This window comes from Ictidomys tridecemlineatus, chromosome 4 (genome assembly GCF_052094955.1).
Source record: "Ictidomys tridecemlineatus isolate mIctTri1 chromosome 4, mIctTri1.hap1, whole genome shotgun sequence".
NCBI lineage: Eukaryota > Metazoa > Chordata > Mammalia > Rodentia > Sciuridae > Ictidomys > Ictidomys tridecemlineatus.
This window is the reverse complement of record NC_135480.1, coordinates 31864667-31890104: the sequence shown is the minus strand read 5'-3', so window position 1 is coordinate 31890104 and position 25438 is coordinate 31864667. Positions and strand designations below refer to the sequence as shown.

General features: G+C 37.0%; 1 long non-coding RNA gene across 1 annotated transcript in view; it reads right to left on the bottom strand.

Annotated features, from left to right (window-relative positions):
- Window positions 1-25405, bottom strand: part of LOC110598366 (uncharacterized) — an 80402-nt gene extending 54997 nt beyond the window's left edge. The window contains exons 1-2 of the long non-coding RNA XR_002484182.3: window positions 24716-25405; window positions 22423-22468 (exon numbers count right to left, since the gene is read on the bottom strand). This is a non-coding gene — a long non-coding RNA (uncharacterized LOC110598366). The remainder of the gene's footprint in view (window positions 1-22422; window positions 22469-24715) is intronic.
- Window positions 25406-25438: the final 33 nt, after the last annotated feature.

Here is a 25438-nt window from a genome sequence, read left to right as displayed (position 1 = left end):
CATCCTGTGTGACTACGGACAGCATTGTCCCTTTCCAAGAGACAAGAGAGTACACCAGTTCCAAGCACAAACTTGAGCGCCAGACTGCATGGACTTGAGTCCTGGTTCCATACTAAGAAGATACCTTGGAGGCATCTGGCTTCTCTGTCCCACTGTTTCCTGATGTATTACCTGGGGATATTAATTGCACTACCTCTCTAAGGTTATACTAGGATTAAACGTCTCTGCTCAGCTCTGAGCCTGCGTTGCATTGCAGGAGCAGCTCTTGAACCTCAAGACAGGGGTCCATATCACCAGTTAGGCACACCAAAAGTTCACCCTTGGTCCCAGCTCTGTTTAAGTAATAATTTCTACACAAATACTTTCTTCCCACAATAAAACTGCCTTTTACTGGTAGGCAAAGCAATTTAGCACCTCATCTTCTGTGCCAAAGCAGGATTTGCTTTTATTTTTTATATAACTCAAAAGACCCATTATATGTTGTTTTCCTTACAAATAAAAGAATAGTCTTCTCTTAAAGAAGACTTCTGCTGCCACCTCTAGAATAAACTAACATTAACTACATTTATTTCATTTGGCTTTAAATTTTTTGTGGTCCCTTCTATGTATTGGTAATGATTGGGAGGTATTGAGAGGAAATATAGCAAAATATAAGCAATGAGTATCTCAAGGTGAGGACTGTCAGTGATTATTTTCTTCTTTATATTTTCTGTGCTTCCCAACTTGCTACAATACATTTAGTGTAAGAGGGAAAAGTGGCATTTAAACACCTATCCTGTGTGGTTTTTCCTTTCCATCTCCATGTCCCCACCTTATCCTTCACATCATTCAATCTTGGCACTCTGCTGCTAAACCCAACAGTGGCCTCCTCTTGCTTTTCTCATATATCCTGAAAACTCTATCTGACTTCCAAACCTCTCTATAATGCATCCCACCTCACCCATCTTTTATCCCCCCTACACACTCTCATCACTCAATCCTAAATTTCAAATGGAAAATGACTGACTCTGAAGACTCTTATAAAAATACCTCCCAGTGACTAAAAATGTTTTCTTTGGTAGATCATAAGAGTTGAAACTAAATACAAGGTGTAAACATGTGTATCTTCTTTCTAGGAAATGCCATTATTTATTTACAGGAATCATGATTGGTACTGACAGCTTCATTTCTTAGATGAGGTTAAGTCATTTATCCAAGGTCATGAGGCTAGAAGGCATCAGAGCACAGATTGAGACCCAGGCCTGTGGATGCCAAAGCCGCACTCTTCTCTACACCATGGTCTTGGCAAAAAGAACTACTAGACATTTATAACCACTATCAGCTGCACACATTGACGCATAAGCTTGGAAACTAAAACATGGCTTATACCCAAACTACTGCGTCCCCCTGCACCTCAGCAGCACATTTGATACTACCTTGTGTTTTTGTCACTTATTTCTTATTTATAAGTCTGTCCTTCACCAGATTATTGGCTTCATGAACTGAATGAAGTGAAGCTCATGTACTGAATACATATTAAGAATTCACATAGTAAGAACTTCCTTTTTGTTGAAAGCCTGCTGTATCAAAACTCTGTATGAAAGTTTCTATAAGAGAGAAATGAATTACAGTAGATGGGGTAGAGAGAGAAGATGGGAGGGGATGGGAGAGGGGTTAGTAGAGGATAGGAAAGATACCAGAATACAACAGTCACTAGTATGGCAATATGTAAAAACGTGGATGTGTAACCGATGTGATTTTGCAATCTGTATACGGGGTAAAAATGGGAGTTCATAACCCACTTGAATCAAATGTATGAAATATGATAAGTCAAGAGCTTTGTAATGTTTTGAACAACCAATAAAAAAAGGAAAAAAAAGAAAGTTTCTATAAGTACATCTAAAAGCTTCTAGTAAAAGCATATTTGCCAAACATGGAGAGTATTTAATTTAACAAATTATTTTCTCAAAGGCCAAGAAGAAACTAACACATGCCTTGTTATTAAACTATCTGTTATTTCATCCTCTATCAATATTTTCAAACACTGAGGGTTCTGCCATTTTTATAAAGATACACATCTTGTTGTTTCAATCTATAAAGAAAAATTCAGTACAATTTAAAATGTAACTATGGGAACTACAGGAACATCAGGAAATTGAAAGACATATTTAAAAGAGATACAAGTAATTCAAACTTGCATGCAAGAAGGAGTATAAGGAAAATATTTAATATACCTAGGATCTATTTCTACCCAACAAATATTTAAGACAGAAGAAGCATGTGGTAGGGCTGCGGCTGTGGCTCAGTGGTAGAGTGCTCACCTAGCATACATGAGGCATTGGGTTCAATCCTCAGCACAACATTAAAAAAAATAGACCTTGTTAGAAAGAAAGAGAGAGAGAGAGAGAGAGAGAGAAAGAAAAAGCACATGGTAGACTGATCTAAGATGCTTCTGTAATGAGGCTTACTCATATTTGTTACCAAGAAACATGCTTTTGAGAATATCAAAATGTCATACTTTGTTAATAAAACATTACTTTTGGAAGGATAGATTGCATTTTCTACCTGGCAAACTGTTATTCTGTTTCTTCTGCTCATCAGAAGGAGTGGACCAAGAGAGGTGTCATTTAGCAAATCATCACTTCATTGGGAAAATTACATGACTTTCTTTTCCTGTAGGAAGTCTTGATGACTCTGATCTCCACCCTTTCCAGCATTCTCCTTTTGGATTGGTTCATATCTTCTTGTAGTTGGGTTTCCTCTGAGTGTATACTTATTTTACTTTCTTAGACATATCATGTCTCTACAGTTCCACATAAGCTCTCCCAGGGTTGGCTTTTCTCCATTTTCCATAAAATCACATTAGGTCTTTGTACAATGGAGTGCAAAATAAGCTTTCAATAAATTAAAGTATTATTGGGTTTTATTCTCCTAGGGAGTCAGGACTGGGGTTGTTCCTCTGATTCTCCCCTTGATTCTTGGGACTTCTCTAAAGCCACGTTCCCACACACAGCACAGCTGATATAACAACAGCACCAGCTGGCATTTTTACACTACCATAGACTTTTCAAAGTGTTTTCGCATCTCTTATCTCATTTATTCCTTCACCCAAATCCTATGAGGTAAGTAAAGCAGATATGGTTCATCTTATTTGATAGATGGTAAAACAGAGGAAGAGAGAGGTTAAGTGACTTGCCCAGTCTCTCACCACTCCACTACATCTGCCAGAATTATCTTCCTCAAAATAAATATAAACATGTCATTCCCCTGCATAAAATCATCAACAGGACTCTGGCTGTCCACAGGGTAAAGTGCAAACTCCTTAGCAGAGCATGTGAGTCCCTTCATATCCTGGCCCCCTGCTCCTTAGCAGCTTCATCTTCCACCGCTTCATCGGGCACTCCAACTCCCCCAGCCACATGGAACTCCCACCAGTCCCTGACATCAGCAGCTCTCAAGGCTGCATGTCTTTACACATGTGGTTTCCTCTGCACATGTGGTTTCCACTGGTGTATCCCAAGCACCTAGAATAGTTTCTGGCACACGAGAAGTACACAGTACCTTCAAAAGGCATTAATTAGGGGCTGGGGTGTAGTGGTAGAGAGTTTGCCTAGTTTGCAAAACCCCAGCTCTGAAAAAAAAAAGGCATTAAACTACTACTACTATTCTGGCACTGAGGCTACATAAATGAAGGAAAGTTCCTTTATCCTAAAAGAGAGCCATAAATTGAACCATTACAATGCACAGTGGCTAAGTGGAGTGATAGAAACAGAGGTGAGGGCTATGTGAGCTGAGGAGGCAGATAAGGAGCAGCCAAGGAGACAGAGGCCCAGGGAAGGCTGAGGTTTCTTCCAGAGGAATATGTAAAGGGACCCTTGACAATTGTGTACAGGTCAACCAAGTTCAAAAGGAGATAGGGAATCATAAGTAATTTTTTAGAGCTTCATTAGGGTGCACATGGGATAAAATATAAAACTAGAGAAATATTTATATCTGTATGGAAAAGGGAGACAGAGCTCCTGAGCAGAAGGGACCATGTCTCAGGCTCAGATTTTCTACTTCCAGAACAACTGTGTTTCACAACGCCCTTCCTTTGTAATGAAAAACTGCTGGAAATGATTAATTCTTATATTACTAATTTAGAGAGAAAAACAATCAGGGCACTTCACCTCGATCACCTGTGACTTTACAAGAAATCCTAGAGCACATATCTTCAAATATTAAAGCTTAAATATTAAGCCTGCTCATTGATGGAGCTTCTGGATCAGCAGAAATTTGATATGGTTTCCTTCCTTGAAAGCCCTTTCCTTCACCCTTTTTTAGTTGGAAAGAATTTTCATAGAGGTAGATCTAGCTAGAAATGAATTGTAGTATTTGGCTTAATTTCAAGGAGGTGATATTTTCCACCCCTTTGGCTCCTTTTAAGCCATCTAATGAGCATTAAGCACTGTGCTAGGTCCCTTGCTACACAGAGTAATAATTCATAGACTGGAAGTATAATATAATGCTATATAGACCAAATATGGACATATGCACAGGGTCCAGGGGGCAGACCAGAAGGGAGTGCTTCATTCCTCAGAAAGAAGAGGAGCAGGAAGCAAGCACAGTGTCTCAGAAGAGGTGGCATGTGACCCAAGGTAACAGTGGGCTATTTTATGCTTTGAATATAGACCTTGCTTCTCTGCCACTGTGACTTATTTATAAAATGACTGTTTCTTTCTCTTCCTCTCTCTCCTCATCTCTAATCTAGGCAGGGAGGGTAGAACAGGAGTATCTTTGTTCCTCATCCTAGGCAGAGCTATCTGTTCCTGAGTATACACCCACCACAGGAGCAAAGTAATTTAGATTTGGGGATAACACCAGAAGATCTAAGAATTGTCCATCTTCCAAATTAACAAATGAATTACAACTCCAGAGAACCCATGAAATGCTGCCTCTGAATCACCTCTTCAAAAAACCGGTTTCCTCTAATGGGCAGAGAACCACAGCCTCTGGGACAGGAGTCCCTGGTGTTTCTCCTTTGCTAGCAAACCCATAAAACTTCCTCTGTTTTCTAAAAACCATGTCTTTATTATTGGATTGGCATAAGGGACAAGAACTGAGTTTTTGGTAACACTGAGGTCTGAAGTAGGTGTGTGTTCATCAGTGAACATTAGACAGTGAACATTCAAGGAAGAGATAAGCATGGGCAAAGGCTTGTGATCTGAAACAGACTGGTGCATACAGGAAAATACAAAGAGTTCAATACAGCTGGACTCAGTGTATCTGTATGTGCGTGCCAGCACATGCACATCTAAGCCCTTGTTTGTGATACATGCCATGGTAAGAAGTTGGGATTTAGTTCAATAAACTAGTGTTTCTTTCTCAAATTGTGGTTTGAGGAATACCTGCCTCATATTCTTTAGAACTTCCTCATTAAACTGTAGCTCCCCCCCAAATCAGAATCTCAAAAATGGTGGATGAAATTTAAAAAAAAAAACATGAATGTGCAAAACTCTCTAGGTGATTCCTAGGTACAATGAAAGTTTGAGGGCTGTTGTCATAGACGATACAGCCATTTAAGGTTTTAAGCAAAAGAGAAACAACCAGATTTGCTTTTAAGAAGATTTTTTTCTTGGTAGCAGTATGACACAAGATCCTCAGCTCAGATGTTTACAAAATTAAAAAATAAAAAAATAAAAATAAAGTAAACCACAGTTATGAGAAAATGGGGCGTGGTGGTAAACCAAACAGCACAAGACTTGGCTAAAGTTGCATAATTGTGCAACTTCAACTAATTGTTCCTAGCAGGAATTTCAATCCAGTGCTGGGGACTATTGCTTTTTCAAAATAAATTTAATATCTTAGTCAGTTTGCTGTTGCTATAACAGAATGCTGGAGACTGAGAACTTATAAAGAAAACTTTATTTGGCTCCCAGATCTAGAGGTGGGGAAGTTCAAAGACATGACATTAACTTCCAGTCTTTCATGCTGCCTCAGAGTATGACAGAAAAGCAGAAGGGCAAGCAAGTACATGTAAACATTTACAAAGGGGGCCAGATCTACTTTTTAACAACCTACTTTCATGATAAATAACCTACTAATATGAGATATGCATTAATCCCTCTAGATAATGCAATCAACTCTTAAAGGCCTCACTTCCCACACTGCCACAGTGACAATCAAATCTCAACATGTGTTTCAAAGAGGACAGACCATATTCAAACTATAGTACTGATCATCCATACTTAACATAAAATCTCCCAATATTTACACTGCAACTATAACCAGGAAAGCTCTAAGTTGTAAGGGACAAAAACTGTTCCTGGGTTATAAATCAGAAAATATATTACTAAAAATGTATTTTAACAGGGCGTTGTGGCACATGCCTATAACCCCAGTGACCTGGGAGATTGAGGCAGGAGGACTACAAATTCAAGGTCAGTCTTAGCAACTTAGCAAGACCCTGTCCAAAAATAAAAAATAAAAAGGGCTAGGGATGTGGCTGATGATTCTATTAAGCATAATGTTGAGCAGAAGAAGACAGAAACAAGGGTACATGTAGTATGATTCCATTCATTTTTAAAGCAAAGATAGGCTAAATTAATCCAGCCTGTTAGAAATCAGAATGATGGTTACCCCTGGGGAGGAGTGCTATGCTCAGAAGGGAGCATGGTGGGTATTTTTAGATTCTGGTGATATTGTCTCTCTGGATACAGTAGAATGTTCAGTTTGTGCAGATTGATTTACTACACATTCATAATAAAGTGCAGGTATGTACCTAAATTATTATTATTTAATATAATTATAATAATATTATTAACTAGTATTATTAGTATTATTTATTAACTAGTATTCATTAATTCATAAACTATATATACATGTATAACACATATACATTTATACACACACACACACACACACATATACACACACACACACAGAGTAACTAAATCAATTGCTTAAAACTTATCCATCAGAATGAGGTTTTTTGGGGAGGACTATTTTATCACTGACATTATTTAAACGTTGATGGTGATGAAAAGCAATGACTTTTAATCAGTTTTACTATTATTTTAAAATAATTTACAGACAATGCATCTTCTTATTGGCTGCACCTTCTTATTGGCTGAACCTACATATGGCCCCTCCCACCATCAGGTCCTCAGTGTACTATCAGATATGTGTGCTTTTCTATTAGTATATTGTGCTTCAATAAAAAGAGGAGGAGGAGAAGGAGAAGGAGGGGGAGGACGGTGAGGGTGAGGGGTTGGGGTGTGGCTCAGTGGTAGAGGGCTTGCCTAGCACTGTCTTTTCTTCTCAGCACCGCATGAAAATAAATAAATAAAATAAAGGTATTGAGTCCATCTACAACTAAAAATTTTTTAAAAGGAGGAGGAGGAGGAGAAAAAATAGTATTCTAGGCAGCTCACAGAATTTTGGGAAAGCTGGACATACAAGCTTGAGGCTATTCTAGAAACAACAGCCACATGGTCCACCTGGCCTAATATGAAAACCCTCACTGCTGCAGCTTCCCCAGGAGAAGAGGAAACCACTATTGCCAATTTTGTCACTGGTCACAAAAACTGTGCCACCACATTGCCAACAAAACACACAGCTCTCTTCTTCAAGTTGCTCACCTCTAAACATTAGTTTCAAGTGGGTTTATCTAAATGATGGAGCCTAAGTCAAATTTGGGGGGGATTTGTTTTCTGGATTCACCCTCAGGAGAAATGGTAATCAGAAGACTGGCAATCACAACAAGGTGTTCAAAAAGTGCTAGATATTCCCTACTCCAAAATATATGAAGGTCCACTACCACACACCATTTAGCTATTCAACATCAATATGTCCTTATTCTATGTCTAAGAACACACTAACAATCACATAAAACTCTCCCATCTAACAATGCAAATATCCCTCATGCAAATAAAAACACACTAACTCTCTGTCTGAAAGGGAAACAATTTTTTAAAAACCAGACAAAAAAAAGTACCTTATCCAAATACTGCATCCAGCTAAAAATATTAGCTCTCTGGATGATGTGCACATCTAGACATGTCTTGTTACAGTCCAGTGAGCTTAACACAAAAAAAGATAAGGTAACCACCTCCAACACACTGAAGATACAACAGAGAAGGAGCAGGATGGCAATAAAGCACTCCAAGTGAAGAATGAAGAGACTAGGAGCACACAGAAAGCATGAAGAATCAAACCTGTTTCTAGCAGAGAGAACAAGGACTCCTTGGTTTGATGGTGGAACAAGATTGTGGTTGGCACCTCAGAGCCCTAGGTTCTACTTTCTGAAGGAGTCCCCCATAGCCTATTATTATCCATGGCCTCATCTGACAAGGGTTTTGGAGAGGATGCCTTTCTCAGCGCCTTTATAAAACCATCATGGCTCAATTCTAGTAGGTGTATGATTAGGGATCTGGCATGGCTATCAGGGTTGAAAAACCATAGCTTGCTGCCACCTAAGCCTGGAATTTCTTTCATAACACAGATAGTTCTCAAATTAGGATGGTTTGATTTAGGCTCCCAATTATTATTATTTCACTTAACAATGGAAAAAAGTGAGAGACATTCAGCAGAAACTGTACTAGAAATTTCAAATATTGACTATCTTTTTTCAGGCTGGTGATATTCGGTAAAATACTCTCTCATCATGCTAGGCAGCTTTAGCACATGATTCCAAGAGAGAACAACTCATACTTTACATTGTGCTTTGTTGCTAAGCTAGGATGCTCAATAGGTTAGGTGGATTAAATGCATTTTTGACTTAATGATATTTTCAAATTACTATGGATTTGCCAGGGTATTAACTCTACCATAAGTATCATACTATTGGGAAACAAGTTTCCATGGGTCTCTTGTATCTCTACATCTCTTTCATGCAGAATCATTGACTGCTCTGTTTCAAATGAACTTTTCAAGGATGTTTGTAAACAATCTAGGAAGATACAGTGTCTTTATATAGAAAATGTATGAAATATTTGGGTCTTCTAAGCTCTGGTTCCTCTCATGTAACACAACCCACACTGTAAGCTGGCAATGCAGCTGGGTCCATCCACATAGCCCCCAGGGGAACTGGGGGTAAGGGAAACTGATGAAAATGTGCTAAGTGCTCATGGTACTTATTCTCTGGTAATGAGGTACTTTGCTTCTGACCCATGAATCTTGTGTCTTCTACCAACATCCATGAAACTATGGTAAACTAACTTGTTATCTTGCAAGTAGGATAAAGTCTCAGAGCCTTCACAGTTCTTAATACAACCAGCCTCAAACATGTGGAAGGTTTCCCATCACCTTTATGCAGGAGTAGCCATAACCATAGATTTTTCCTAGAGCTATTAAGTCTTTTCTTGCACCTATTAAACAATGTGTTCTACATTCTCCTAGCACTTTGATAAACAGTTTTTTAGTTAATTTTCACAAGGGCAACATCACCCTATGTTGATCTTTCTGTTCTCCGTCATGCCATTTCCTTTTCTTCTCCTCCACCATGTTATGATGCAGCCAGGGCCCGGGATCCTCACTAGGCACCATTCTCTTGGACTTCCAGAACTGTGAGTTAAACAAACCTCTTTTTTATATCAAGCCTCAGGCATTTTGTTATTGTAACACAAAGTGGACTAAGATGGTGGCTCTCAGACGAGTTGTTTTATTGTCCATCTCTGCTTGCAAAGTAGCTAGCTCTAGTTTGAATTTATCTCTATCCTTTGGGACTTTGATGAAAGTGAGAAGAAGTAACCAGGATCTATCAACACAAATTATATCTATTCTTTTCTCTAACAAAAATGTAAAACATTATGGTTCATGTCCCAAGAAACAAAAGGAGACAGTTGTCCATGAAGAATGTTTTCACACCACCATGTAACAAGAGTCATGTACTTTCTAGCCTGTGAAAACTGTGTCCTCATTGTCAAAGTCTTATTTCCTTCTTTAAGCCAATGTCATATTTTAGGTTCTATTTCCTGATGTACTCCATTTATGGTACCAGATCTCTTCAGTAAGATTGACTAAAAGTAATAAAATTGAATGGACATAAAGAGGCTTAGGCAAATAAGCAGTATATTTTCCTTATAAAACTAGAAATCTAGGTAAGATATCCAGGGCTGAAAAGATGGTTCCACAATGAACCAGGACCCAGGTTCCTTTTAGCTTTCAACACTATTCTTTTAGTTTATGGAATTCATCTTTAGCTTGTTAACTTGAGTTGCAAAATGGCTGTCCCACTTCCAGCTTCATGTCTATTCCCAAGTTATTAAGAAGAAAGGCAAAATGATAAAGGCTCCTGCAAATCAAACCTGTCTCCATTTAAAGACTTTTCCAGAAAGTCTTACATTGCAACTTTCTTGTCTTTTTATCAAAGATGTCACATCTCCAATCCCAACAGTAAAGGAGGCTGAGAAATATAATTATTCAGCTTGGCACGATACCACCCTGAGCAAAAGCAGGATTCTACTAGTGCTAGATCTTAAATGTCCAATGTCCTCCAACGGCTTATGCATTGGAGGCTTGGCCCTTAGCCCATGTTGCTTTTGGAAAGTGGTGGACCTTTAAGAGGTGAGGACTAGCTGGAAGTCTTTCAGTCATATGGGGACAAGGCCTTGAAGAGAATATTGGGGCCATGGCCCCTCTTCTGTCTTTGCTTCCCAGTGACCATGAGATAAGAAGCTTCTTCTACCATGCGCTCCAGCCAAGATGCACTGCCCTCACCACAGACCCAACAGCAATGGGTCCAACTGACTGAGGACTTAAAACTTTAAAACTGTGAGCCCAAACAAACCTTTCTCTATAATTTTCAGGGACTGAGGCTGAGGCTTAGTGGTAGAGCACTTGCCTACCATGCGTGAGGCACTGGGTTTGATCTCAGCACCACATAAAAATAAAATAAAGATTATTGTGTTCACCTACAACTAAAACAAATATTTTTTAAAAAGATAATTTTCAAATATTTGTTATAGCAACATAAAGCTAACACAGCTAGAAAAGTAAAAAAAAATAGATATTTTCAGTAGTGTCTGCCACAGCAATTAATTAAAAGAATTTAAACACTATATAGGACAAATAAATCTTTCAGCTCTGTATTCTGAAGGTCCTCTAAGCACAGAGAATAGAAAGCAAGACAATGAAAGTGGAGGTAAGGGTTAAGAGTTGACTTCAATAGTCCTGATAAGAAATAATGAAAGTCTGAATAGCAATGCAAAATGAAAAAGATGGAAGAACCAGGTGTTGGGAGAAACAGCCCCTCCCCTCTTCTAGGTGAAGGGAGCTCTACAAAGTGTCCCTTGATACTTCTGGTCTTTTCATATCTTAATCTTACTCTGCCCCAAGGGGAAGTTGAATGATTTATCAAATTGGTATGAGCCCATCTCAGGTCTGCCATTTTCTACTAGGGAAGAATGACCTTGTGCTGGGAAGTGGAGGTTTCCCTTCTGATCCTGCAGAGTCAAGGTCAGTCAGTCCCTACCACTCTTCCCTCTTGGGCAAGTTGGCCACAGAGAGCTTGAGTCTGGACTCCATGGTGTCTTACCATATTGGAGGCCACCTCCCTATGCAGTCGTGCCTCTGCCTAATTCTGGAGTTGAGGATAACTCAGCATTTTTAGTTAACAAATCAAAAACATATTATATGATCTAGCCTGTAGCAGTAATGAAGACATTATTCCCCATAAGCCTTTCCTGTGTGTGCACTTTTTCTTTTAAAAAAAAAAACAGTTGTATTCATGTAATTCACATACTATAAAATTCATTCATTTAAAGTACATAACTTAGTAGTTTTCAGGACACTCACACAGTTGTTCAACCATATCCACAATCAATTTGAGAACATTTTCATTGCCTCACAGTTAGTTGCCACTTTCCCCTTCCCTCAGGCAGCTGCCACATGTAATTATATAATATATATAAATTATATGTGTTGTTTCTGGATTTTGTCACTTAGTGTAATGTTCTCAAGATTTGTTTTTATTGTAGCATCTAAAAAGTCTTCAATTACTTTTTATTACTGAATAGTATTCCATTTATAAATATGCCATCTTTTATCTAATCTGTTAATGGACATTTGGATATCATGAATATTTTTACTTGTATGAATAATGCTGCTATGAGCATTCATGTACATGTTTCTGGGGCTAAGTTTGGTTTGTTTACAGTGCTGGGAATCTCACCCAGGGCACCACACAGGCTAAACACATGTTCTTCCACTGAGACTTTGTGTATGTTTTTGTATGGATGTATATTTTAAATTTTCTTGGACATACATAGGAGTGTAATTACTAGGTCATAAAACTCTATGTTTCACCTTTTAAGAAACTACCTGGCTATTTTCCAAAGTGGCTGCACCATTTTATATTTACACCATTAACATATGAGGGTCTCAAATTCTCTATATCTTTATCAACGCTTGCTGTTTTTCTTCCTTTTTTTAATCATAGGCATGCTGGTAGATATGAAGTGGTATCTCACTTATTTGCACTTGCATTTCCCTTACAGCAGTGAGTCCCTTTTCTAAAATAAAACAACAAAAAACCTTCGGATGATGGCTACATTTCACTGTGATACCTCATTGAAGTGTGTACTTCATGTTTGTGCGTTTTTCTAAATGTAAGTCATACTTCAATACAAAAGTTTATCCCCAAAGTACATATTATTTATCTGGTAAAAAATTCTTACATTCTATTTTTAAAATGAAAGCACCCACAACAAAAAGAAAAGAATATCAGCTTTTAAGTGAGAGACCTGGATAGGAATACTTGCTGATCCATATTCCATGTATCCTGGTAGCTTGTACAATCTCAATTCTTCTTGAGCAGGTGTATTTTTTTGATACTGCCTTTGTCCATGGACATCAGACTTACTTCTTTAGCCTTTGAAAGTTGGCTCATATCCTCAACTTCCCAGGGAGGTTCCAGATCTTCAACCTCAAATTAGGGCTGCATCAATGGTCCCTCCTGTTCTAAGGTTTCCAGCTTCTTGAACTGGGCAGCTACTGGTTTCTCCTGTTCTTCAGCCTGTATATAGTTCATTGTGGGACTCCACAGCCTCTGATCAATGGGACTCCTCAGCCTCTGATCAAGGGAGCCAATCTAATAAATTCCCTCTTGTAATTATATACACACATATATATTCTTTTGGTTCTGTTCCTATAGAGGATCCTGACTAATACAACAGGGTTGTATTTAGTGTAGCTCCTATAGAGGCTCAAAAATAAGTTTTTCCCCCTAGAGCATAAAAATTATTAGCTCATAAAACTACTCTTACATGTGCATTGTTTGCAGTTGATAAGCCTCTTGATGAGCACATTTAGTTTTTTTCCCCTTTGGTACACATATGCCTTTCTAAAGCCATTTTAAAAACATGAATGATGATATGTCTACCTTGAATTCAACAGATTTATGAATGTTTCGATAACTGGCTATGTCACGTGAATTGAAGAGGTTAACCTTATGAATTTTCTCTTACTACGAAGACTAATGGGAAGATTAATGCTTTCTTGTGGTCAACCTGTTGAAGATTTAAGGTACTATACTACTTCTACTGTTGGATCCTCATCTCAGGTGTAATATATATCAGTGAGGCAAAAATTCACCTGGTTTAAACATTATTTGTTTCACCTATAAAGTCACTATAATCATATATTACATCACAAGTATAAAATTTAATTATTAGCTATAAATATTTAAGATTCTAAAATGAGAGCAGCTTTGTAAATTCAGTGTTATACCACAATAGCTATGAGAGTCTAAGACTCACACCATAAATATGCACTATAAATTTTTAAAAACTTGCTCTTATATAAACCTTTTATTTACAAAATCATGACTTTGGACTTCAAATTTTCTCTCTGTGCCAGTTAAGACTAGGTTCGTCCATATGGGAGAAAACAATGTAACAATACATAAAAAAGACAAAAGTTTATTTTTATCTGATGTTAAGATAAGTGCAGAGGTAGGCAGTGGTGGGTTGGCACCACATCCTCCTGATATCAGGGATGTGGGCTCCTTCCATCTTTCCTCTCCACAATCATGACTTTCACCTTTAAGACCATGGTTCAGTCTGGTTGCAGCAGCTCCTACTACCAAGCCTGTGTTTTAAGCAGCAAAAAGGAAGAAACAAGGGCAAAAATATCAGCTTTTAGGCTAAGTTAGCTTCTGCTTAACAGCATTCCTACAAGCCCCTCTCAAAATTTTTATTTACATCTGATTGGTTATGTCTAGCTATTAGAAGTCTGATAAACTTAGTTTCATAAGAAAGGTACACTGCTACACCTACTAAAACACACTGCTACACCTACTAAGGTATACTGCTACAACTACTATTAAACCCTAATTTGCTACCAAGGAATAAGAAGATGAATATTGGATTGGTAAGTCTTTGCCACATTTCTTGAAAATTCTTTCCCATGTCATTCTAGAACATCATAATTGTTTTCATACAAAATTAAAATTTAGAGCCCAGAGATCAGGAGGAGAGGCCTGCCTGCCTTGTCACACTATGGCCCAGAGATCCAGAGGACAGGCCTACCATGCGCTGGGGTTCCTTATTCACCAAAGTGTCGCTCCACAGACCAATATCAGGGTACATAAAGGCTTGAGGCTGCCATCACCATGAAACTGGGATATTGCCGCTTCTCTCAAAAGACAACAATAAGGACCTGGTAAGATGTCACCAAGGTCCCTGTGGGCCTGGCTGCACCAGAGGTTTCTCTACTAACAGTTATCCTATTTCTCTGCTAACAGTTATTCTGTTCTGAGGTAACAGGGAGTGTTGCATGGGGTTGACTATCTCTTGTTTCTTCTACTAACAGCCAACATCTTATGATTACCCTCTCACTTGTCATACAATCTAATACTTCCATATTCTCACATCCTACCTCATAAACATCTCAGCCAACACCCTAGTGCCCCTTCTACCATTAGAAACTGTAAACCATTAGGCAAACCTAATGACTATATGGTAGAAGATAACCGAACTCATCATTTTTTATTTTAGTGACAAAACTGTAAATATAAAAGTAGAAGCTAACTGCATGTTGGGTACATTGAGTGCTGTAATATTGATCTTTCCATTAAAAGTGAGGTATTGATAACCTGTAGGGACACTATAAGACAATAAGGCAGAAGCTGTAATAGCTCAGATCTACACTTCAAGAGAGGAAGACACATAGACATCATGAAAAAACAAGGAAGGAAAGTGCCCCAAACAAACCAAGATACTATAACAATAGAATCCATAGATAGTGAAGTAGGTGAAATGTCAGTGAAGGAGTTCAGAATATATATAACTAAAATGATTTGGGAATTAAAGAATGACCTAAGTGAGCAGATACAGGCAAAAACTGATCACTGCAACAAAGAGATAAGAGAACAAATACAGACAACCATCAATAATACCAACAACGAGATAAGAGAGCAAATATAGGTTACAAGAGATTACTTCAAGAAAGATATAGAGATACTGAAAAAAAACAGAAGACTTGAAATGAAAGAAACAAAAAGCCAATTAAAAAACTCAACAGATAGCATCACCAACAGACTAGATCACTTGGAAGTTAGGACCTCAGACAATGAAGACAAAATATACAGTCTTAAAAATAAAGTTGACCTCACAGTGAAGATGGTAAGAAACCATGAACAGAATATTCCAGAATTATGGGATACCATCAAAAGACCAAATTTAAGACTTATTGGGATAGAGGAAGGTTCAGAGATTTAAACCAAAGGAATGCACAATCTCTTCAATGAAATAATATCAGAAAATTTCCCAAGCATGAAGAATGAACTGCAAAGTCAATTATAAGAGACCTTTAGGACATGTACAAAATTACAGTAGATCTGCACCACGACACAATATAATGAAAATGCCTAGCATACAGAATAAGGATAGAATTTTAAAGGCCAGAATACAGAAATATCAGATTACTTATAAGGGAAGACCAATTTGGATACCAGCAGATTTTTCAACCCAGACTCTCAAAGCCAGAAGATCCTGGAACAACATATACCAAGCTCTAAAAGATAATGAATGCCAACCAAGAATCTTATATCCAGTAAAATTAAGGTTCAAATTTGATGATGAAATAAAAACTTTCCACGATAAACAAAAGCTAAAAGAATTTACAGCAAGAAAGCCTGTACTACAGAACATTCTTGGCAAAATGAAAAACAACAATGAAAATCTGCAAAGGGAAGATCTTTTTCTTTTTTTAAAGAAAAAGCCAACCAAAGGTGAAACCAAGTCAAGCTAAATACCAAAAATAAACAAAATTACCGGTAATACAATTCATGTCTCTTTCAACCCTTTTGGATAAATTTTTACCCATAAAAATTTTAACTACAATATCTTCTAATTTTTCAGGTGTTTGTTTATTTTATATATATTTTTTGTTTTCCATTTCTCTTCACAAAGTTATGTACATATTTTCTTTAAAAGTTTTAGCATTTTAGGAGCTTGGGTTGTGGCTCAGCGGTAAAATGCTCGCCTAGCATGGGCGAGGCCCTGGGTTTGATCCTCAGTACCACATAAAAAGAAATTAATTAATTAAAGATATTGTATCCAACTACAACTAAAAATAAATATTTTTAAAAAGTTTTAGCATTTTATATATTTTAATATACAATTAATCTTGTGTGTGTATTTACATTGCCTATGATATGAGATGAGGTATATTTTACATTCTTATAATTTAAAAAGCAATTATTCAAGATTCAAGGATGATAAAGATCAATCAGGGTAAAAATTATTTAATAAGGCATTTATAAAGGTAAGGACAAGGTTGAAGGAAGCAAACACATTTTGTGAAGCACCTTTTCTTCTGTAGACTTGGAGAGGTAGGACGTGAAAGTAGAGAAAGCCATTATGAAAAACTTGTAGGAGAAGGTGACCTAACTGAAGTTATTCCCACCAAAAGCATGTAGAAACCAATCATAGTCTAATAGAGTCTTATAGGGAGGAATAAAGCACCATGTTCCACTCTTGTATATTCTAAGTTCTTCTCCTTGGTGTCCCTTTCTAATGGAACTCATCAAGAAACCACATAACAAGGGGACTTATCATGCAGCCTACAGCATCTGTCTCACCAAAACGTGAAAGATGGAGAAAGGAGCCAATATGGCAGCCATTGGTTACATGAGGCTATTGAGTATTTGAAAATGTGTCTACTCTGAATTGGTGTGCTATGTGTTAAATAGATTCCAAAGAATTACTAGGACAAACAAAATGAACATGAAATATCTTACTAACAATTATTTTCTTTGCAAATTATGTTGGTAATCCATTGGGTTAAATGAAAATATATTAAACTTAATTTGTTTAAAAAAATAAAGGAGAATAAGGTAATATGCTCTGTATCTTGACTATAGTACTATATATCCATATAAGTATGTTGTCATTTTTTATATTCGTGTTGCCAAAATTCATATAACTATAAAACTAATTAGGGAAAATTGTACCACATATAAATTATATCTCAACAAACATGACTTTAAAAAGAAATCTAGTTCATGAAGTGTTTTAACAGTATCTGATAAATAATGGCTATAATTATGATTCATTAAAACAACCAGCATCAGGCTGTTTCATAGTGGGGTAGGGAGGGGCAGCATGGAAGTAATAGATGAACTCTAGATAGGGCAAAGGTATGGGAAGGAAAGAGAGGGGGCATGGGGTTAGAAATGATGGTGGAATGAGATGGACATCATTATCCAAATTACATGTATGAAGACACGAATAGAGTGAATATATTTTGTATTCAACCAGAGATATGAAAAATTGTACTCTATATGTATAATATGAATTGTCATGCATTCTGCTGTCATATATAATAAATCAGAATAAAAAAATAAAATTTAAAGCATTTATTAGAGATTTGTTACCAATTTAATAGATTAATTCTTAGACTGTCTTTCATTTATACAATAAATACTTATTAGTAAATTAGAAAATTAGTAAAGCTTCTTTATATTAGATATTTTGATAAAAAGTGACAGGATATCATAGTGAACACGTTTTCAGAGCTCACAGTTCATTGATTCATTACAATTATTATGTATTATTGTTGTTATAAGTGATGCCTATTTGGGACAGGTTACCCTTTCTGTATAACATTATACATGTAATCAACTGCATGTATTATTTTAACATAGTATATATTTTATTATAGTAACATAGTACATATTTTATTATATGAATAACTTCATAGTTTTGAGATACCTGACATAGACTTGAAGACAAGTTTTATATACTGGTATCATGCAAATTATTCTCTTTGTTTAAACCAAAAAAAAATGTTTGCAGTTATGGTTCAAAAATAAAAATTTCAAGTGAATACGTTAATATGGTCTTCGTAAAAAGAATTAGAAATATAGCTAAAGCTATGTTTTCCAGAATTTTAAATCAGAAATAACAAAGAAATAACAGAGAGAAAGTAAACAAATAATTAATCAAGCTATAAATATTAGGTTATATTTTTCAGGTTAAAAAATGAGCTAAAGGAATATTGTCTTGCAAAAGATGGGGGGCTTTGTTCATATTCCTGGTAGTTCTTTTTTGTGAAATTCCTAAGAATGTGTTTAAAAACTCTAAAAGAGAATATGATATAATAATAACAAGTTGCTATCATGATGGTATATAGACAGCTCTTGTTTTATAACCTTAAACACACCAGTTTTAAGTAACCTATATTTTATTTCAAGTATAGAGTCAAATTAGAATTATCCAGCTCCAATTTCAACTGTCTCCAGACTTCTCTCTTTATCTGAAACATTTGGAACTTTTCATTCCATATATAGCAGAATAGACAATATTTCTCACACCACTTGTCTGAGTTAAGGGAGATTTAAATGAAAAAGAAAAACAAATGGCCATAGAACATTCACATTATTTAATTAAAAGCTTACATTTTGTGATTCATTTTAGAATAATTTGACCTGAGATGATAGTATTAAAATTGAATAGGGCTATGGGTATAGCTCAGTGGTCGAATGCTTGCCTCATATGCACAAGGCCCTGGGTTCAATCTCAGCACAACAAAAATAAATATTAAAAGAGAATATATTGGGGCTGGGGATATGGCTCAAGCGGTAGCGCGCTCGCTTGGCATGCATGTAGCCCGGGTTCAATCCTCAGCACCACATACAAACAAAGATGTTGTGACCGCCGAAAACTAAAAAATAAATACTAAAAAATTCTCTCTCTCTCAAGAAAAAAAAAAGAAATAAAATATAAAGCACAGGCATACAGAGTGAGTATATGCCTTTTTCTATGAGACTGGTTCCAATCTCCCTCTAGAGAGTGTCCCTTCTCAGAGGTTATTAAGAATGGAACTCAAGTTTCCCAACTTCTGAGAATTAAAAGAAAGTTAAGAAAATGGATTTCAGACTGGGAAACATAAGCATTCCTATCTCCATTCAAGATGCATCCCTTCATTTGTTCTCTCTAGTCTCTCAAGTGCCTAGAAGTGTTTGGCATATAATGGAGATAAATACTTTCTTTGAATGATGAAGTGTAAAGTCTCAAATAATTTTGTTCCTCTTCTTTTTACTTGAAAAGGATCATGGAATGAAGAAAAGAAATAGAAAAATGACAAGCCTTTTAAATATGCAATGAAATGCATGTATTTTTAAAAATATATTTTTATTTTTATATGGTGCTGAGAATCGAACTCAGTGCCTCACGCATGCTAGGCGAATGCACTACTACTTGAGTCACATCCTCAGCCCCAATGTATGTATTTTTTAGTTTCTATTCCTAGAAGTGTGAAATAATACATTATTTTGTGGGAGAACTCAGGAACTATTACTTCAGTACCAACAGATATTTATTAAGTGCTTGTGGGTGCTGGGTAGTGAGGCAGAAGCAGGGAATGGAGGTGAAATATGACACCCAAGTTCTCTGCCTTCAGGTTCAGTTTCTACATCAGTTTCTACATCCATGCAAGAATGAATCATTTTAAGTTTTAATTGTTATGTGTCCTCCCTTTCCATATATTTTTAAAAAATATTTATTTTTTAGTTTTTAGGTGGACACAATATCTTTATTTTATTTTTATGTGGTGCTGAGGATTGAACCCAGTACCTCATGCATTCTAGGCAAGCGTTCTATCACTGAGCCACAACCCCAGCCCCACTTCCATCCATTTTAGTTATCTGTGCCTGACATTTTTTTATTTTGAGATATAATTGTGATATCAACAAATTGCACATTTTAAAAGTTTACAATTTGATAAATTTTACATATGTATATAATCATAACACAATCACCACAAAATAATGACATATCCATAATCTGCAAAGGTTCCTCATATCCCTGTGTAATCCACTTCTCCCTCTTCTTTGCCCAGTCCAAATCCCTCAGGCCACAACAATCTATAGTGCTTCAGTATAGATTAGTTTGAACTTTTTAGAGTTTATATGAATGGGATCATACACTATGCCCTGCCTCCTTAAACAGCAAACTTATTGTTTAAAGCAAATTTGCTTTAAATAGCAAATTTATTTTGAGATTCATGTATGTTACAATTATCTATAGTTCATCTGTTTTATTGCATAGTAATATCCCATTACATGAATATATAACAATTTGTTTATTCCATTCATCTACTGATGAACATTTGTCATGTTTCCTATTTTCAACTCTTAAAAATAAAACTGCTGCCTTTTTTGAAAAATAGTTCCTCAAAAGGTTAAATATATAATTATCATGTAACCCAGCAATTCCACAAAAAACTTGTATATGCATGGTTATTGAAGCATTATTCCAAATCACTGAAATATGGAAACAACTAAAAAATCTCAAAAATATCTCTTGGTACTGAAGTAATAGTTCCTGAGTTCTCCCACAAAATAAGCATTATTTCTAAATCATTGGAATATGGAAACAACTCAAAAATGAATAAACAAAATGAAATCCTGCGAAGCAACAAAAAGAATGAAGGACTGATACATGGATAAATCTTGATGCTATTATGCTAAATCAAAGGAGCCACATATAGAAGGCCATATGTTTTATGCTTCCATTTATATGGAATGTTCAGAAAAGGCAAATTCATAGAGACAGAGAGTAGAGTAGTGGTTGCCAGAGACTTGGATTGGGGATGGGGAATAGAGAGTAACTGTCAATGGGTACAGGGTTTCTTTTGGTGTTTTTGAAATGTTTTAAAATTAGTAGTAATGGTTGCACAGTTCTGTGACATGCTAAAAACTACTGAATTATATACCACAAAAGGTATATGGAATTTATTACATAGATTTTATTTCAATAAAATAATAGTAGAACTTTAAAAAGATGCAACGAGCATTTATATAGAAGTCTTTGTATGATTATATGTTTTCATTTTTCTTGGGTAAATAACTTGGTAGTAGAGTAGCTGGGTCATATGATGGTTCTATGTTAAATGTTCTAGGAAATTGTCACTGTTCTGCCAACTGCCATTTTACATTCCCAGAAGCAGTATATGAGAGTTCCAGTTCTACACTTAGCCACCAACACTTGGGTATGGTCATTCCTTTAATTTTAGATATTCTAGTAGATTCTTAGTGCTATGTCACTGTAATTTTAATTCATATTTTTCTATTGACTAATGATGTTAGTATCCTTCCATTTTCTATTGGATATTTGTGCATATTCTTTGGTGAAGTCTGTTCAAATTTTTTTCCCACTTTCAAATTGTTTTCTTTTCCCTCCCTTTCTCTTCATACCCTCCATCATTTTTTTCTTTCTTGAAGACTGAACCCAGTGGTGCTTTATCAATAAGCTATATCTCTAGCCTTTTTATTTTTTGAGACAGAGTGTTGCTAAGGGCTCAGGCTGCCCTTGAACTTGCAATCCTCCTGTGTCAGCCTCCCAAGTGTACGCCATCAGAATTAGCTTATTTTCTTACTACTGAGTTTTGAAGATTCTTATTTTCTTACTACTGAAGTTTTGATTATATAAATTGGCTCTCCATATCTGCTGGTTCTGTATCCACAGATTCAATCAACAATAGATCAAAATGTTCAGGAAAAATTGTGTTTGTAATGACTATATGCAGACATCTTTTTCATTATTTCATCTTTTTCATTAATTTCATTATTTCCTGAACAACACAGGATAACTACTATTTACATTTATTTTGTATCAGGTATTGTAAGTAATCTAGAAAGTAAAAGTATAAAAGAGGATGTGCATGGGTTATATATAAATACGACATTGTTTTGTTTCAGGGACTTGAGGATCCATAGACTTTTGGTATCCTGGAACTAATCCCCAACAAATACTGAGGGGCAACTGTATATTCTTATCAGAAATGTGGAGGTTGACCAATATTTTCTCCCAGTCTGTGGCTTGTCTTTTCATTTACTTAGCAGTGTTTTTCAAAGAGCATAAGTTTTTAACTTTAATGAATTCCAATATTTTGGTCAGTTTTGTTGTCACCAAAAGAACTAATAATATTTAGAGAAGGAAAGTTTATTTGGGGGCTCACGTTTCAGAAGTCTTAGTCCATATAGAGCTGGCTCCATTCCTTGGGACTTAAGGCAAAACAGTGTAGCAGAGGAAAGCAGGTCAGGACATGGCCACCATGTAGGAGGGGGGGGGGAGAAAGAGAGAGAGAGAATGCTTTGCTCAATGACGACAAAATATAAACCCAAAGGCATGCCCTCAGGGACCCACCTCCTCCAATTACCATCCAGTTAATCCCTGTCAGTGGATTTACACACTGATTATGTTAAGGTTCTCATAACCCAATCATTTCACCCCTTAACTTTCTTGCATTATCTTACACATGAGCTTTTGGGGGACACCACATATTTAAACCATAACATCCAATTTATAATTTTTAAGTTCATGAATCATGATTTCAAGCATCTATCTAATTAATCTCTATATAACCCAAGATTTAAAGTTTTTCTCCTAAAAGTTCAGTAGTCCTAAATTTAGCATTTAGGTCTATGATCCATTTTAAGTTAATTTTTCCATCTGGGACAAGGTATGGATTCAATTTCATTTTTCTCACATGTGACTATCCAATTGTTCCAGCACTATTTGCTTTTGTATCTTGGTTAAAAATCAGTTCATCATAGCTGGGTGCAGTGGCACATGCCTGAAATCTTTGGAAGGCTGAAGCAGGAGGATCACAAGTTCAAAGCCAGCCTCAGCAATGGCAATGTGATAACACCTCAGTGAGAACCTGTCTAAATAAAACACAAAATAGAATTATGGATGTGGCTCAGTGGTTGAGTGGCTCTGAGTTCAATCCCAGGTAAATCCCCCCACCAAAAAAGTCAATTCACCATATATGTATGAGTCTATTCCTTGACTTTCTATTGTTTTTTGACCTATTTGTCTATCTTGAAGTTAACACCACAATATCTTGATTACCTTTGCCATTTTGCATTTCTGCCAGCTAATAGCTCCAGTTGCTCTATGTCCTTGTAAGCACTTCACATTTCTGATTTAATTTATTTATTTAGCAGTACTGGGGATCAAACCCAGGGATGGTTTACAACTGAACTATACTTTTTTTAAAAATTTGACAGAATCTTGCTAAGTTGCCCAGGCTGGCTCCAAACTTGTGATCCTACTGCCTCTGGAGTTGCTGGGATTACAGGTGTGATCCACCACACACAGTGACGTTTTTGGTAATTTTTAAAAATCTATTATGAAAAGTGTGTAGTGGTACCCCATACTAATTTGAATTTGTATGCCATTTTCTTACTACTGAGTTTCCCATCACTTTTTCCTAGTTTCCATTCCAGGTGTGTATCAAGTCTCTTGTATATCAATCCTCTTCCAAGGATTTCTTGCGATTTCAAATAAGAGGAAAGTGGTCATCCTTGGATTGTTTGGGGTACTGGCTTAAGTCCAGGTGAAACTTTTGGAGTCACCTTGATTTCCTTTATTTTACACCCTATATCTGGATCTATCAGTAAATCTTACCAGTTTTATCACTAAAAGAACCAGAATTCAATCAATGTCTAACTACCACTCCATGGTCCTCTTTACTTGGATTTTTTTTTTTTTTTTAAAGAGAGAGTGGAGAGAGAGAATTTTTTAATATTTATTTTTTAGTTTTCGGCGGACACAACATCTTTGTTTGTATGTGGTGCTGAGGATCGAACCCGGCCAACCGCATGCCAGGCGAGCACGCTACCTCTTGAGCCACATCCCCAGCCCCTCTTTACTTGGATTTTGTAACAATGTTCTAAGGGGAGTCTTCCTAATTTGGTCCTCACCCAACTGAAGTCAGTTTGCAATACATCTGCCAGAGTGATTCTTCTCTCTCTCTCTCTCTCTCTCACACACACACACACACACAACTGGGCTGGGGTTGTAGCTCAGAGGTAGAGCGCTTGCCTAGCACGTGTGAGGCACTGGGTTCGATCCTCAACACCACATAAAAACAAATAAATAAAATAAAGAATGTTTGGAGCATGATATTTCCTTAAAAAAAAAAAATCTGACCACTGCCCTTGCCCTTTTTGGCAATGGTTATCTCACGCCTCTCCTTCATACTCAGCCTAGAGGCCTCCTCACACCTGCCTCAGGCCATTGGTCCTTGCTGTCTTCTGAAAGAAAAACTTTCCCACGTATTTCTGGGTACTTTCGTCATTTCCTTCAGGTCTCAATATCATTTCAGCTGTTTTCCTTGATTACTGTAACTAAATAAGCATGCATAGCCTCACACGACGCTTTGTTTTTAACTTCTTAGATTTTACCTTCTTAGTTCTACTTAACATGCTCTTTAATTATTTAATAACAACGCAGACAGTGCTCACCGTATACTAAATGCCTTCTATAGTTACTTAATCATAACAATGCTGAGGTAAGTACTTAAGTCCTCTTATATTTCCAAGAAGAAATAGAAATCCAGAGGTTAGATAATTGCCTTAAGTCATGCCTCCATTCAAGGGTGCAGCTAGGATTCCACCCCACAGAACTAGGCAGGATGACATTTAGGACTGCCTTTCTAATTCTTACTAATGTTTATATTCCGTGTGTCCCCACTGGAATGCAGGCTGCACGCGGGAGCTTCCTTGGAAAACTATCGTTGTCCCCATCACAGGGAACATTGCCTGCCCGCTGCTCCCTCAAAGATCGAAAATCTTAACTGGCGGGGAATGTCAGACTTAGCAACGGACGCCTATCTCCATGGCTCTCCCGGAAATGCCAAGAGCGTCTTAGGATCCACGAATAGACAGAGGCAGGCCCGCTTGACTGGTAGGCAGAAGGGGACGGGGCTAGAAAATAACAACTGTTCTTGGCACACGTAATCTTCATTGGCAGAACAGGCCTAAAATTTCACAGAAAAGGTGGACTCGGAGCGGCGTCGGCGGAGAGATTAACGAGACGTCCAAACAGCAACGAAACGCTGAAGACCAGAAGCCGCGAGGGGCGGGGCGGGAAGTGGCCCAGCAGGTGCCGCCCACAAGATCCGTCTGCCACGCCTCCAGCTGCGGCAAGAATACGCGCTAGGATTGGCCCCGTCCATTTCGGTGACC